Here is an 11,373-nt window from a genome sequence, read left to right as displayed (position 1 = left end):
TGACATGCATTGGGTAAGAAGCCAAATCAGTATCAGATCTTTAATTGTTAAGGAGACCAGCCTCGGTTTCATCTACATTTTGAGATAATTCTATCCTAAATCTCATCTAATTAGGTGAACTTCTAAAACTGTGATTAAACTGTAGCCAGCCAGGGGAAAATTAGAAATAAATGAGAAATGTCACTGACTTGAGATTTATAGTTCCTTCCCATTTGCCAGCAGAAAATTAAGGAGCTTCTCTCTTCTGTAATACAGGCTTTGATGAGAAATCCAGAAGAAAGAATGTGTGAAAGAAAAAGATGACATCTGTGCATAGCAAACAAAACCTGAAGGTTATTACAGTGAAAACAAAAGGAAGGCAAGAGAATACTTATTAGTCCAAGGTAAGTGGACAGTCTGGAAATACCAAATTCTTTGATACATTAGAACAGGAGAGTGGGTTTATGCATGCTTGTGTGTGGGTACATGTTGACTTGTCAAGTGGGGATGGGACAGGATATGACAGAGTATATGATGTGACATACCATCAAAACATTTGTGTTACTAGCAAATGAGGGAGAAAATTAGCTGTTACTCCCCATCTTAAAATAAAAGCTAAACACCCGAAAGATGAATGGTAGACTTACATTTTATAGAGGTTCTCTTCCCAGAGAGCAAAATAAACAAATAAAAAACAATGTGCTAACCATACTGTACCTTAGACAAATTTCCTGTTTCCAATATATTATGCACACACTTGTAAAATTGTTATTATTATTTTTTATTCACAGTTGGACATTTGGCCAGCTTAAGTCCAGTGGACGACTGAGCAAACTAATTTTTATACATGCAATGATTTTCCTCCTTAGCTCAGTTGTAGTAAGGGTGTGTTTTGTATCCTTAGTATCAATATTTGAGGTTTTTTCCCATTTTCCACTGCCTTTTAAAATATAATAAGGGGGGAAATGAAATATTTAAATGATTGCAGAAATCATTTTTGGTAGAAACCAAACTGCTGGGTATGTATGACGATATGATGTCTCTAAATGGTTCTTCATCAACTGGTCTCACAAATTCATATTTGACAGGTGAAGGTGGTTTGAAGGGTATTGTTGTAAACTGTGCAAAAGCATGAATTATGCATAAATAAAATGTGCAACAGTTAAGGGCAGTGTTCACTATCTTCTCAATGTTGTGTAGCAGTCAGGAATATGGACTCTGGAGATTCTTGCTCTACCACTTACCCTTGTGTGACTGTGATCAAAATAATTACTCTCTCTTTGCCTCAGTTTCCTTATCTGTAAAATATGGGCAATATTAGTACCTACCTTGTAGGGTTGTTGAGTAGATGAAATGAGTTGATCTAGGGAAAAGCACTTGGAAGAATGCCAAGCACATAAAAGTGCTCAACAATTATCATTGAGTGAAACGTACTTCTGGGATGGAAATTTCAGTTGTTTGTTTTATTTTTTTATTTTTTTTTTTATTTTTTGTCTTTTTTCATGTCCGGCAACGGATCGCAACCCTCAGTGTCGCACCCGTACCGGACTGGGACCGGCAACGGGATCGCAACCCTCGGCGTTGCTCCCACACCTCGCTCAGCCAGTGAGCGGGAACCGGTCTGTTTGTGGGATCCGAACCCTCGGCGGGAGCGCCGCCGCGCTCCCAAGCGGGGGGCACTGTAGCAGTGTGCCACCGGGCCAGCCCCAGTTGTTTGTTTTAAAAGGGATAAAGATATGGAGGAGCATAAAAGATGTTGGGGAAGGGGAGGGTAACATTCCTTTAACTCTGGGCATATTTGCACTGTCCATACGGCCAACCCAGGAACTAATGGGCACCAGGCAGAGATGAAAGAAATGCACTCGGTGCATTTCTCAGACTCTCACACATTATCTTCTTGATTCAAGTACTTCGAGATGCATCAGAGAATACAGACTCAAATGATGCAGGATCTTCTTAAATTACAAGTTGGACCATCTCAAACTCTTTGCTATACTCTGTAAGGCTTGGCGTGACCTGGCCTAGCCATTTTCTGCAACCTCATCCCCTTAACTCCCTGTACTCACTCCTGTCTCCTTCCAGTCCCTCTAAAACGCACCAGCTCCTGTCCTCTTGGAGCCTTTGCACACACTGCACTGTGCAGCCTGGGTTCTCTCCTGTCCTTGCCCCTGACTTTTTTGCTTTTTCTTTTAAGTCTCAGACTGGGGCTTCTATGGCTTCTTTACTAAAAGGAGTCCCCCTGAGAAGTTAGCTTCCAAAAATATTTCCCCAAATGGCATTTTCATCAACAACGACTGTAAGAGCCCATTTGTCCATATCCTTACAATGAGGAGTATTCCAAAATTGTTTCATTCTTACCAGGCTGATTGGTGATGAGTGTGATTATTTAAAGCATCTATAAGGGAGGATACACAGGTATGCAATGAGGACAGAAGCTAATCATTCATTAACTCATCTTCAGAGCCTTGTCTGTTTCCTTTATCGCACTCATTACTACCGGGAATCATTTTCTTTATTTTTCTCTTCTGCTATTTTTCACCTGCCTTCCATACTTGTATGTAAACTCAGTATTTACCCTCTTCTCGGTAATATTCTGGAATCCTTGTCCAGCAACTGTCATATATGAGATGCTCAGTAAACATTTTGGGAGTGAAAGAATGAATGAAAAAGACAGTTTCTCCCTTGGGAGATAACTTATGTACATCCTCCCATATACTTTAAATCATCTCAAGATTACTCATAATACCTAATAAAGTGTAAATGCTGTGTAAATAATTGTTACACTGTATTGTTTTATTTGCACTTTTTTATTGTTGTATTGTTATTATTTTTTCCAAATATTTTCCATCGGAGGTTGGTTGAATCACCAATCGGGATACAGAGGGCTGACTGTGTTAACAACCAGTCAGCGCAGATAAGGATCAACGGAACAAGCATTGGCTATAGTGCTGGGCAGCGTCTAGAGGGTCCCCTTTTGCCAGTGGGTTTACACTTGATTATTTACCTTGCTGTGTTGTGAGGGGATAGGGTGGGATTCAAGGGTGGGGCTCAGGGCAGTGGCGAATTGCCAACTACTATGGAGGAATTGTCAATATTTTAACATCAATTGTGTGCATTTCTACTGAATGTAAGCCCGGAGTCTAATACCAAGCAGAACCCCTTCTGGTCCTGTTTGTCCTGGAATCCTGTTCTCTGCCTTGGATCTGTAAGAACAGTTGTCCAGATAGGTTGGAGGAAGACTCTGACACCCTCTAATTTCACCCCTAAGCACCCTTCTGCCCTCATTGCTTACCTGCAAGTCCTCCCTTATACCTGCTTTAGATAACTAAGCTCTTCACCTATGAGACTGGCAAGGACAAAACATTTTAAATCCTCCTCTTTGGAAGAATATGGACAAAATGGCTCCCATATTCACTGTTGATGAGAATGTCAGTGGAGCAGTATTTTTGGAAGCTAACTTGGCAGTATTTATCAAAATTCTAAATGCACATTCCTATTGACCAAGTAGTAGAACTTTTAGCAATTTATCTTCCGATAAACTGGTACAAATACAAAACAATATATGTACAAGTGTGTTCACCCAGCATTGTTTGAATAGCAAAAATATAGCAGCAGTTTATATGGCTATTGATAGGAGAGTAGAAAATAAATGATGGTACTTTCATCTAATATTGTGTGGCCTTTAAAAAGTGTCAGGATAGAGCTCTAAAATGTATTAAGTGAAAGGAAAAAAGCTGCCAAAATTGTGTATAAGTAAAAATTCTGACATGTGGTACAATAGGGATGAGCCTTGAAGATAGTGTTCTGAGTGAAATAAACCAGTCACAAAAGGTCAAATACTGTATGATTCTACTTATATGAGGTTCCTAGAGCAGTCAAATTCATAGAGACAGAAAGTAGAATGATGCTTATTAGGGGCTGTGGACACTGAGGAACGGGGAGTTACTGTCAATTTGGGAAGGTGAAAATGTTCTGGAGATGGGAGATGGTGTTTCCTAATGGTCTCATGGCCTAAAACAAAACAATATTTTTAATAGAAAAAAAGGCTATTATCTTCCTTTTAAATGATGCTTCATCCACCTAAGTTTAGTAGTGCAAATTAAGAAGCAACAAATTACTATCCAACTGCCAAGCACTCTTAAACAATGTACTCATTTAATTTTCAACAGATTAGGAGTTATTATTGTTTCCTTTTCACAAATGAAGACATTGAGAACAGAGAGGTTATGTAACACGCCCCAGGTCTCGCAGCTAGTGAGAAGCAGAGCTGGTTGTCATCAAACGCCAGAAGTATGGCTCTGAAGCACAAAGCACTCTGAGCAACTATGTTTTGCCACCTCCCGACTCTGAAGAGCTTTAGTATCAGAAAAACTGTCTGTAAACTGTGTGGGCGTTTCTGCTTAGTTATAACTGAAAAGCCTGAGTGCATTGATAAGCAATTAACTTTTCTTTAATAGAAACTTTTGACCTGAAATGTGTAAATTACTTGTCCCTAACTGGGAAGTTATTCTTTAACATTTACTCAGCTTCCTACTAAATGTGATCATGAAGGAAAACAAGACAATGCTATATGTAAAAATGCAAGTTTTCTAAGGTTTTAGCAGGGAAGAGCTCTGGAAAGGAAATCTCCATAGTGGAAGGAGAAGAATTGATCTCATATTCTTTCTTTCGCCCTAAGATTCATGTCTTTCAAGATGTTAGGTTAATTAAAAAGGAAATTTCATGTCTTTGTTCAAATAAATTTAGGAAATGCTGAATTAAGTGGAGTTAAACGGTTTCTTTTCTGTAGAAATTCTTAGGGACTTAGATCAACCATATGGATTGCCAAGAAAGGAATATAATATGTATATGACATAATACAAAAGAATATATATTTTATAATATGTCATTGTTTCCCAGAGTTATTTTACCACAGAGTGATTCTCCCATGGGAAATATTGAGGGCTTAGTGCCTCCTGGAATACTTTTTTTTGGGGGGGGGGGACGGGGGGTAATAGGGATTTTCCAGATCTACCACTAGGTGTCAGTTTTTTCTCCCTTTTTGTAACTGTATTCTGACCAAATGTTGACCAAAATTTTGTTTATTTTCCTTCAGCACACCTGAGATAGGCTGACATTTTCAAGTAGACTTTGCTAAAAGCTTTCAAGGGATGAGTGAAAGAAATACCAAAAATAAGAAGCCCTATAAATAGTCATGTTTCTAAAAATCTATGAGGCTGAGCCAAAGAAATAGCAAATCTACCACACTCTTGCCCAGTGTGGATTACAGGTTCTCAGCTGAATTGCTTGGCTTTTTTCCCTTCTGTTTCTCAGCCAGTGGCCCTTCTGTCATCTTGGCCCCCAAGAGCATCTGTGGGCTTATTTTATTACAACTGAGGATAAATCCCACAGACAATTGAGTTTTCACAGCTCACATTCTTTTCTGATTAAAATTTCCCAGGTCTGCACTGTGATCTTTCCTCTCAGTCCTAGGTGGCATCTCTGAGGTGCCTCTGTGGTAATGAACCAGTATGGCACTGCTGTGAATGTTCTAGTCCTGACTGAAGCAACCATGCAGTAAATGTGCCATCCCCACTGCCCATGCCAGGACAGACATTAATCATCAACACAGCACCCTTTCTTTATAGTGCTCAGAACCTATCTCACAATCCTTCCAACACAGGGCTGCAGACAGGCATTACTGATAGATTGATGTGCATGTGAGTTGGAAAACTCTCCCATCCAAGCCTGAGATGTAAATTCCTCCCACTTCTGGAGCCTTCTCTTATTGAATCTCTTAGATGAATGTAATCTCCCTAATCACACACACACACACACACGCACACACAAACACACGGAGGTTTTGAAGTCTATTCAAATCCACAGTAATGAAAGCCTCTCCATTACGGTTTAGCATATCATTATCCATTACCTTATCCACAGCACACTGTACAGATGTTTCGCCTAACTGAAAGAGGAGAGTTGCTAGAGGCTCCAAACTTGGCCCATTTGGCTCCTTCTGATTCCCATCAATATCTTATGGCATATGCCCCATTTTAATTAGCATATCCTTGGAGTTGCTTTTGTATGAGGTGCTCAGGAAACAGCCTGTGCTCTTTGTCAAACTTCAGAAAAATCTGTGTCAGGTATAAAAAAGGCCTAACCTGATGTTGGTAGTCTTTGAAACTAATTATCGTCTGACAGGTCTATTTTTTTGTAACGTTGAAAGTTTATTTTAGCATTAAAGAATAAGAGGGGGCAAGATAGTGTAGTCGTTAAGTATGAGCGCTGGAGCAAGGTTCCACTCTTAGCTCCCCCATTTACTTGCTTTTGGGTCTTTGGTGAGTTACTATTTAACCCCTCCAAGTTTTCTGAAAATAAAGATAATAATAGTACCTATCTCATTGTGGTTCATTTATAAAATAAATGTTACTTCCGTCTACTTTGTACCAAGAACAAAACATCATTGTGTGATAGAATGAATCAGACACTGAAATGTGTGTTCTTGAATTCCAAATCGATTAGCGCTGAGATTTAGGTGGTACGCCAGCAGAGTCAATATTTAATTTTTAAATTGTGCATTGGAAGTGAATTTTCCCCAGTGGCCAGTGGGGTGTGCTGTGTGAACAGAATAATGACTCCCAACACCAGTTTCAGGTGACAGTGTCGCTCTTCATCTCAGGGTAGTGTGATCTGAAAATAATGAGCATTAAGTGTAACTTTACCGTTAATTCTCTAGCTTCTGTTTCCTATGAAGTTTTACTTCCACCACATTCTTATGGCAGCAGAATTGATTAACATTTATTAAATGGCCTCTCTGGACAATGCCCTTTTAAAATGAAAACAATGTGCTTGAGGAATTTACAATGTAGCTAGCAAGTGACATTGATATATTAGATATTGTTAAGAAAGTGTTATGGAAATACTGTAAATGAGAAAATAACTATTGTTGAAGATAATAACACTATATATAAAAAACTGAAAGATGATGAAAGTCTTTTAAAACAATAGCAGGTCTCCCACCTTCCTATTTGCCTAAGTCATTGTCTGGCTACGGTGGCGGGGGGGACAAAAATCATGTTAAAACAGAGGACTGGGGGTAGGTAGAAATAAAAGAACGTTACAGTCCAAGTCCTGATTACCAAAAGGTAAAGTTAATATCAACAGCCTCTATGAATTTTTATATTGCTTCTATGTAATTTGTGATTTAGAATCTTCCATTCATTCTTTTAGCCTTGCCTCTTGAAATTAGCTTCAGAAATTAACCCATCCCCCTAAGCAAAATTTAAATTCATCATTTAATGTTTAAAGATGTTGCTTTGATTTTAACTATGAATTTCCATATTGGGATTTAAGATAGTCAACATATGTGTTTAGATCAGTTCATCTGTCTTGTAAAAGTAATTTGGCTTCTGACAATCTAATAAGAGAAACATCGTACCTTGTTTGTTTAATATTTATTTTTGATTATCACTGAAATCAAGGATTTTTTCTTACATTTATTGGCTATTTGTATTTCTTAGGAAAATTGCCTATTCCCATTCCTCTTTTTCTATTGATTTGTTTATTACAATAATAAGAAAGAAAAATAATAATTTGGAGGTTATAGACTGAAGGACAAGCAATATGCCTTTATAGTACAATCCTGATCATAAATTCCAAATAATTGGAGAACATGAATGTTCACCTTCTGCCTAATCTTTACAGTTGATGTTGTGACTGATAAACCATTCTCAATGTCTTGCTCCCTCTTGGAGTCAGTCTTGAGCTCACAGGTGACTGGTTCCTCTTTCTGAAGTCCCTGTCAGCCCTGTTGAAGTTGCAAAGAGCTGGAAAAGCAAGTGTCTTTGCAGTTCGTGTGATTCCCGTAGAGCAGGCAGGTGGTGCTGTTGAAGTACCACCTTGGTAGACGGCAGTGTCATCATTTGGCTGTGAAAGAGCAGAGCTCACCTTCTACAACCGGTTTTAAGGAAAGATGTATAACTTCTCCATCAATTGGGCAGTGATTAAATCTTAATCATTTCTGTATCTTGCACATGGTGGAAATGTTGGTTCTCTGAAGTACAAAAGTGTTTTTTGCTTGCTCATGTGCTTTGTTTCTTTATTGCTCAGACTGGTGGAATACATCATGAGTGACTTGTTTTGCCAAAATACAGCTTTTGTTAGAGCCCTGCTGTGGGAAGGGTGATCCCTTTAGTAAATCGGTGAAGCTTATGGGTCCCTTCTTAGAAAAAAATATTTTAAATGAAATTTAAATTATATTAATTGAAATACAGTTATTAAAACGTTAAACACATTTGTGATACAAAAACAATGGTGCTTATTTATTAATGCAATAAATAACAAGATCTAACAATAGGTCTATGGATCTAGTTAGTACAGCAATGTCAGAGTTTTCAGGAGCATAAACAATATTTTGCAATATAGGCAACCATTGTAATGTGATATAAAAATACCTATGGTTTCTCAAATCACAGGTACTGCTAATATTTCTGTAGTTTGTTACCTGTATTCGTAATTGAAAGAATGCTGTTTTCAGGAGCATAAACAATATTTTGCAATATAGGCAACCATTGTAATGTGATATAAAAATATCTATGGTTTCTCAAATCACAGGTACTGCTAATATTTCTGTAGTTTGTTACCTGTATTCGTAATTGAAAGAATGCTAATTTCAGTTAGAGATTAGTGATAATAAAAAATTATAATTTATCCCCACAATCCAAGTTTTCTGTTCCTGAATTCCTTGCAAGGATCCTTTGGGGATCATGGACACCTAGCTAAAAGTTCCTGGTCTTTGGGATGAGGTGGAGACAGGAATTGGCTGCAGAGGAGCACAAAAGAATTTTATGAGGTGCTAGAACTATTTAATCTTGATTATGGTGATGGTTACATGGCTATATATGTTTGTCAAAAACTTACAGACTGTACACCAAAAAGGGTGAATTTTGCTCTATGTAAATTAGGTCTTAATTAAAGAAGTAAGGAAAGAAAGGGAGGGAAAGAGGGAAGGAGGAAGAGTGAAAGAAAGAATAAGTTGAATATTGCTGCTAATAGAAGCAGCCACTGTAAAAATCCCTTTTGTATTAGGACTGGGTGTCTTGCATAATTAGTGCTTTACTGAGGGTCAACATAGCAATAGGGGTCAAGTGAAAAGACTCTGAAACAAGACTCACTGAGTTCAAATTCTGACTCTGCCACTTATTTGCTGTGTGACCCAGGGCAAGTTACGTGACATCTCTGTACCTCACATTCATCATCTCTAAACTGAAGATGATAATGACTGTACCTGCCTCATAAGATTATTTGAGGATTAAATGAGTTCATATATTTAAAGTGCTTAGAATAGTGCCTGCCACATAGAAAGCACTGTAATGTCATCTAGTATTTACAAATACTTGGGGAAGAGGCCAAGGCCATGATGAAGAGCTTAACTCCAGTGATTGCATCAGTAATCCCAGAAAGATAGTATTTGGTCAGGAGAAGTTGTCAATAACAAAAAAAGGGTGAGTGTGTGTGTCCCGAAAACACATCAACTTGCTCATTAATATTCTTCTAAATGTATTTGAAACAGCCTTTTTATTTTTTTGGCTCTGCCTGAACCTCATCTCTCAGATCAGCTCCCCAACATCTTCTTCTGTTTCCAAATAACTTCCCCTGCTGGACCACCCCACATGGTGCATTTCCAAAAGACAAAGCCAGTGTATTTTATGCAACACTTGTAAAGGAAAATCATATCCAAGGATGTAATAAAGGTTCCAGGTCTCCTGTAAAACCCTGGTTGACATATGCAGTGAATACCAACATTTGAGTTATTAATTAAGATTGATATTCAGATAGTCCACAAAACTGTGTTAAATATTTACAACAGGGCAGAATGTTCATTAGCCAAGTTTCCAATGGAGTCCTGCTGAGATTTTAAGCCTGAGGTGCTTCACTGTTTGGAGCAGAGTTTGTGAGCTGGGTAATAAATTACCTACTAGTGAGGAATTTTTTGAAAATAGCTTTCTATGCCATATACCAGACAATAGCCTGTTTCTCTGGAAAACCAGAACCAGGGAATTATGGAAACCTACAATCATGCAATAATCCAAAAAACTTTATTTAAAATAATTTCAACTTTTCTCACTAAATCTTAAATGCAATTTATAAAGTAGAGAAAGGGAACATACAGCATATCACAGCAACTTCTTTTTAAAGTAAAAATATATACAGTCAGTTCTTGTTATTTGAGGTAATTATGTTCTGTAAAGTCACCAGGAACACTTAATTAGCAAATACTAAAGCATTGCTTCTAGGGAGACGTATAGGGTAGGTTCGTTTAGTCTCTGTTTACAATATTCTCATCAACCAGTCAATACATAATCTTGTGTTAAGTGTGTTTTTGTTTAGACACCCTATTTAATATAAATTATTGATTCATTAACATTGAACTCATGGCCAACAGTACTATAACTCATTCTTGAGTGAAGTTTATCTAACACAAGCTTTTTTTTTTTTTTTTTGCAAGCACATCACAGCCTTATAGTACTTAGGAACTTAGTACATTTGGTCTGGTTTAACAAAATACCATAAACTGTGTAGCTTATAAGCAACAGAAATGTATTTCTCATAGTTCTGGAGACAGGGAAGTCCAAGATCAAGGCCCCAGCTAATTCAATGTCTGGTGAGGGTCCACTTTCTCGTTGATAGATAGAGCCTTCTAGCTGTGTCTTCACTTGGTAGAAGGGGAAGGCAGCTCTCTGGGGCCTCTTTTATAAGGGCAGTAGTCCCATGCATGATGGCTCTGTCCTCATGACCTAATCACCTCCCAAAGTCCCCACCTCCTAATACCATGACATTGGTAATTAGGTTTCAGCATGTGAATTATGGGGGACACAAACATTCAGACCATAACTAATTTGGCAATTCAACACAATGCTCAAGGGCCGTTTTATTTTTTTATTTTTTTTACTTTTGGGGGCCATTTTATTTATTTTTATTTTTTTTTTATTGTTAAATAAAGACTTTTAATAAATATGAAAGTCTGATACTTGTTCAGAAACAGGGAAAAAAGGTAAAACAAATTAAGCAGTGCTGAAATACAGACATATTCCTACATCAACACATAATTTATAAGTTGACCAATGTGAAAATGTTCTAGGAAACTGAATAACCAGAGAAATGAATTAACATATGACCTTCGACCTCCCATTATACACAAAATCAATTGCATGTGGGTCATAGACTTCATACAAAATTATTATTTTTTTTTATTATTTTTATTTTGTCAATATACAATGTAGTTGATTCTTATGTCCCATCACCGAAACCTCCCTCCCTCCTTCCTCTCCCCCCTCCCACCCAAGTGTGTCCCCTCCATTTGCTTGTTGTAAGAACTTCAAAAAAAATTGTGGTTGTTATATCTTCCTCTCC

General features: G+C 37.7%; 1 protein-coding gene across 1 annotated transcript in view; it reads left to right on the top strand.

The window, feature by feature from the left end:
- Positions 1-272: 272 nt before the first annotated feature.
- FRMD4B (FERM domain containing 4B) overlaps positions 273-11,373 on the top strand; it is a 208,103-nt gene continuing 197,002 nt past the window's right edge. The window contains exon 1 of the mRNA XM_008567202.1: positions 273-383. The gene's annotated coding sequence lies outside the window, so the exon portion shown is untranslated. The remainder of the gene's footprint in view (positions 384-11,373) is intronic.

The sequence above is a fragment of the Galeopterus variegatus genome, unplaced genomic scaffold (assembly GCF_000696425.1).
Source record: "Galeopterus variegatus unplaced genomic scaffold, G_variegatus-3.0.2 Scaffold303, whole genome shotgun sequence".
Lineage (NCBI taxonomy): Eukaryota > Metazoa > Chordata > Mammalia > Dermoptera > Cynocephalidae > Galeopterus > Galeopterus variegatus.
This window is presented reverse-complemented; position numbering and strand designations above follow the sequence as displayed.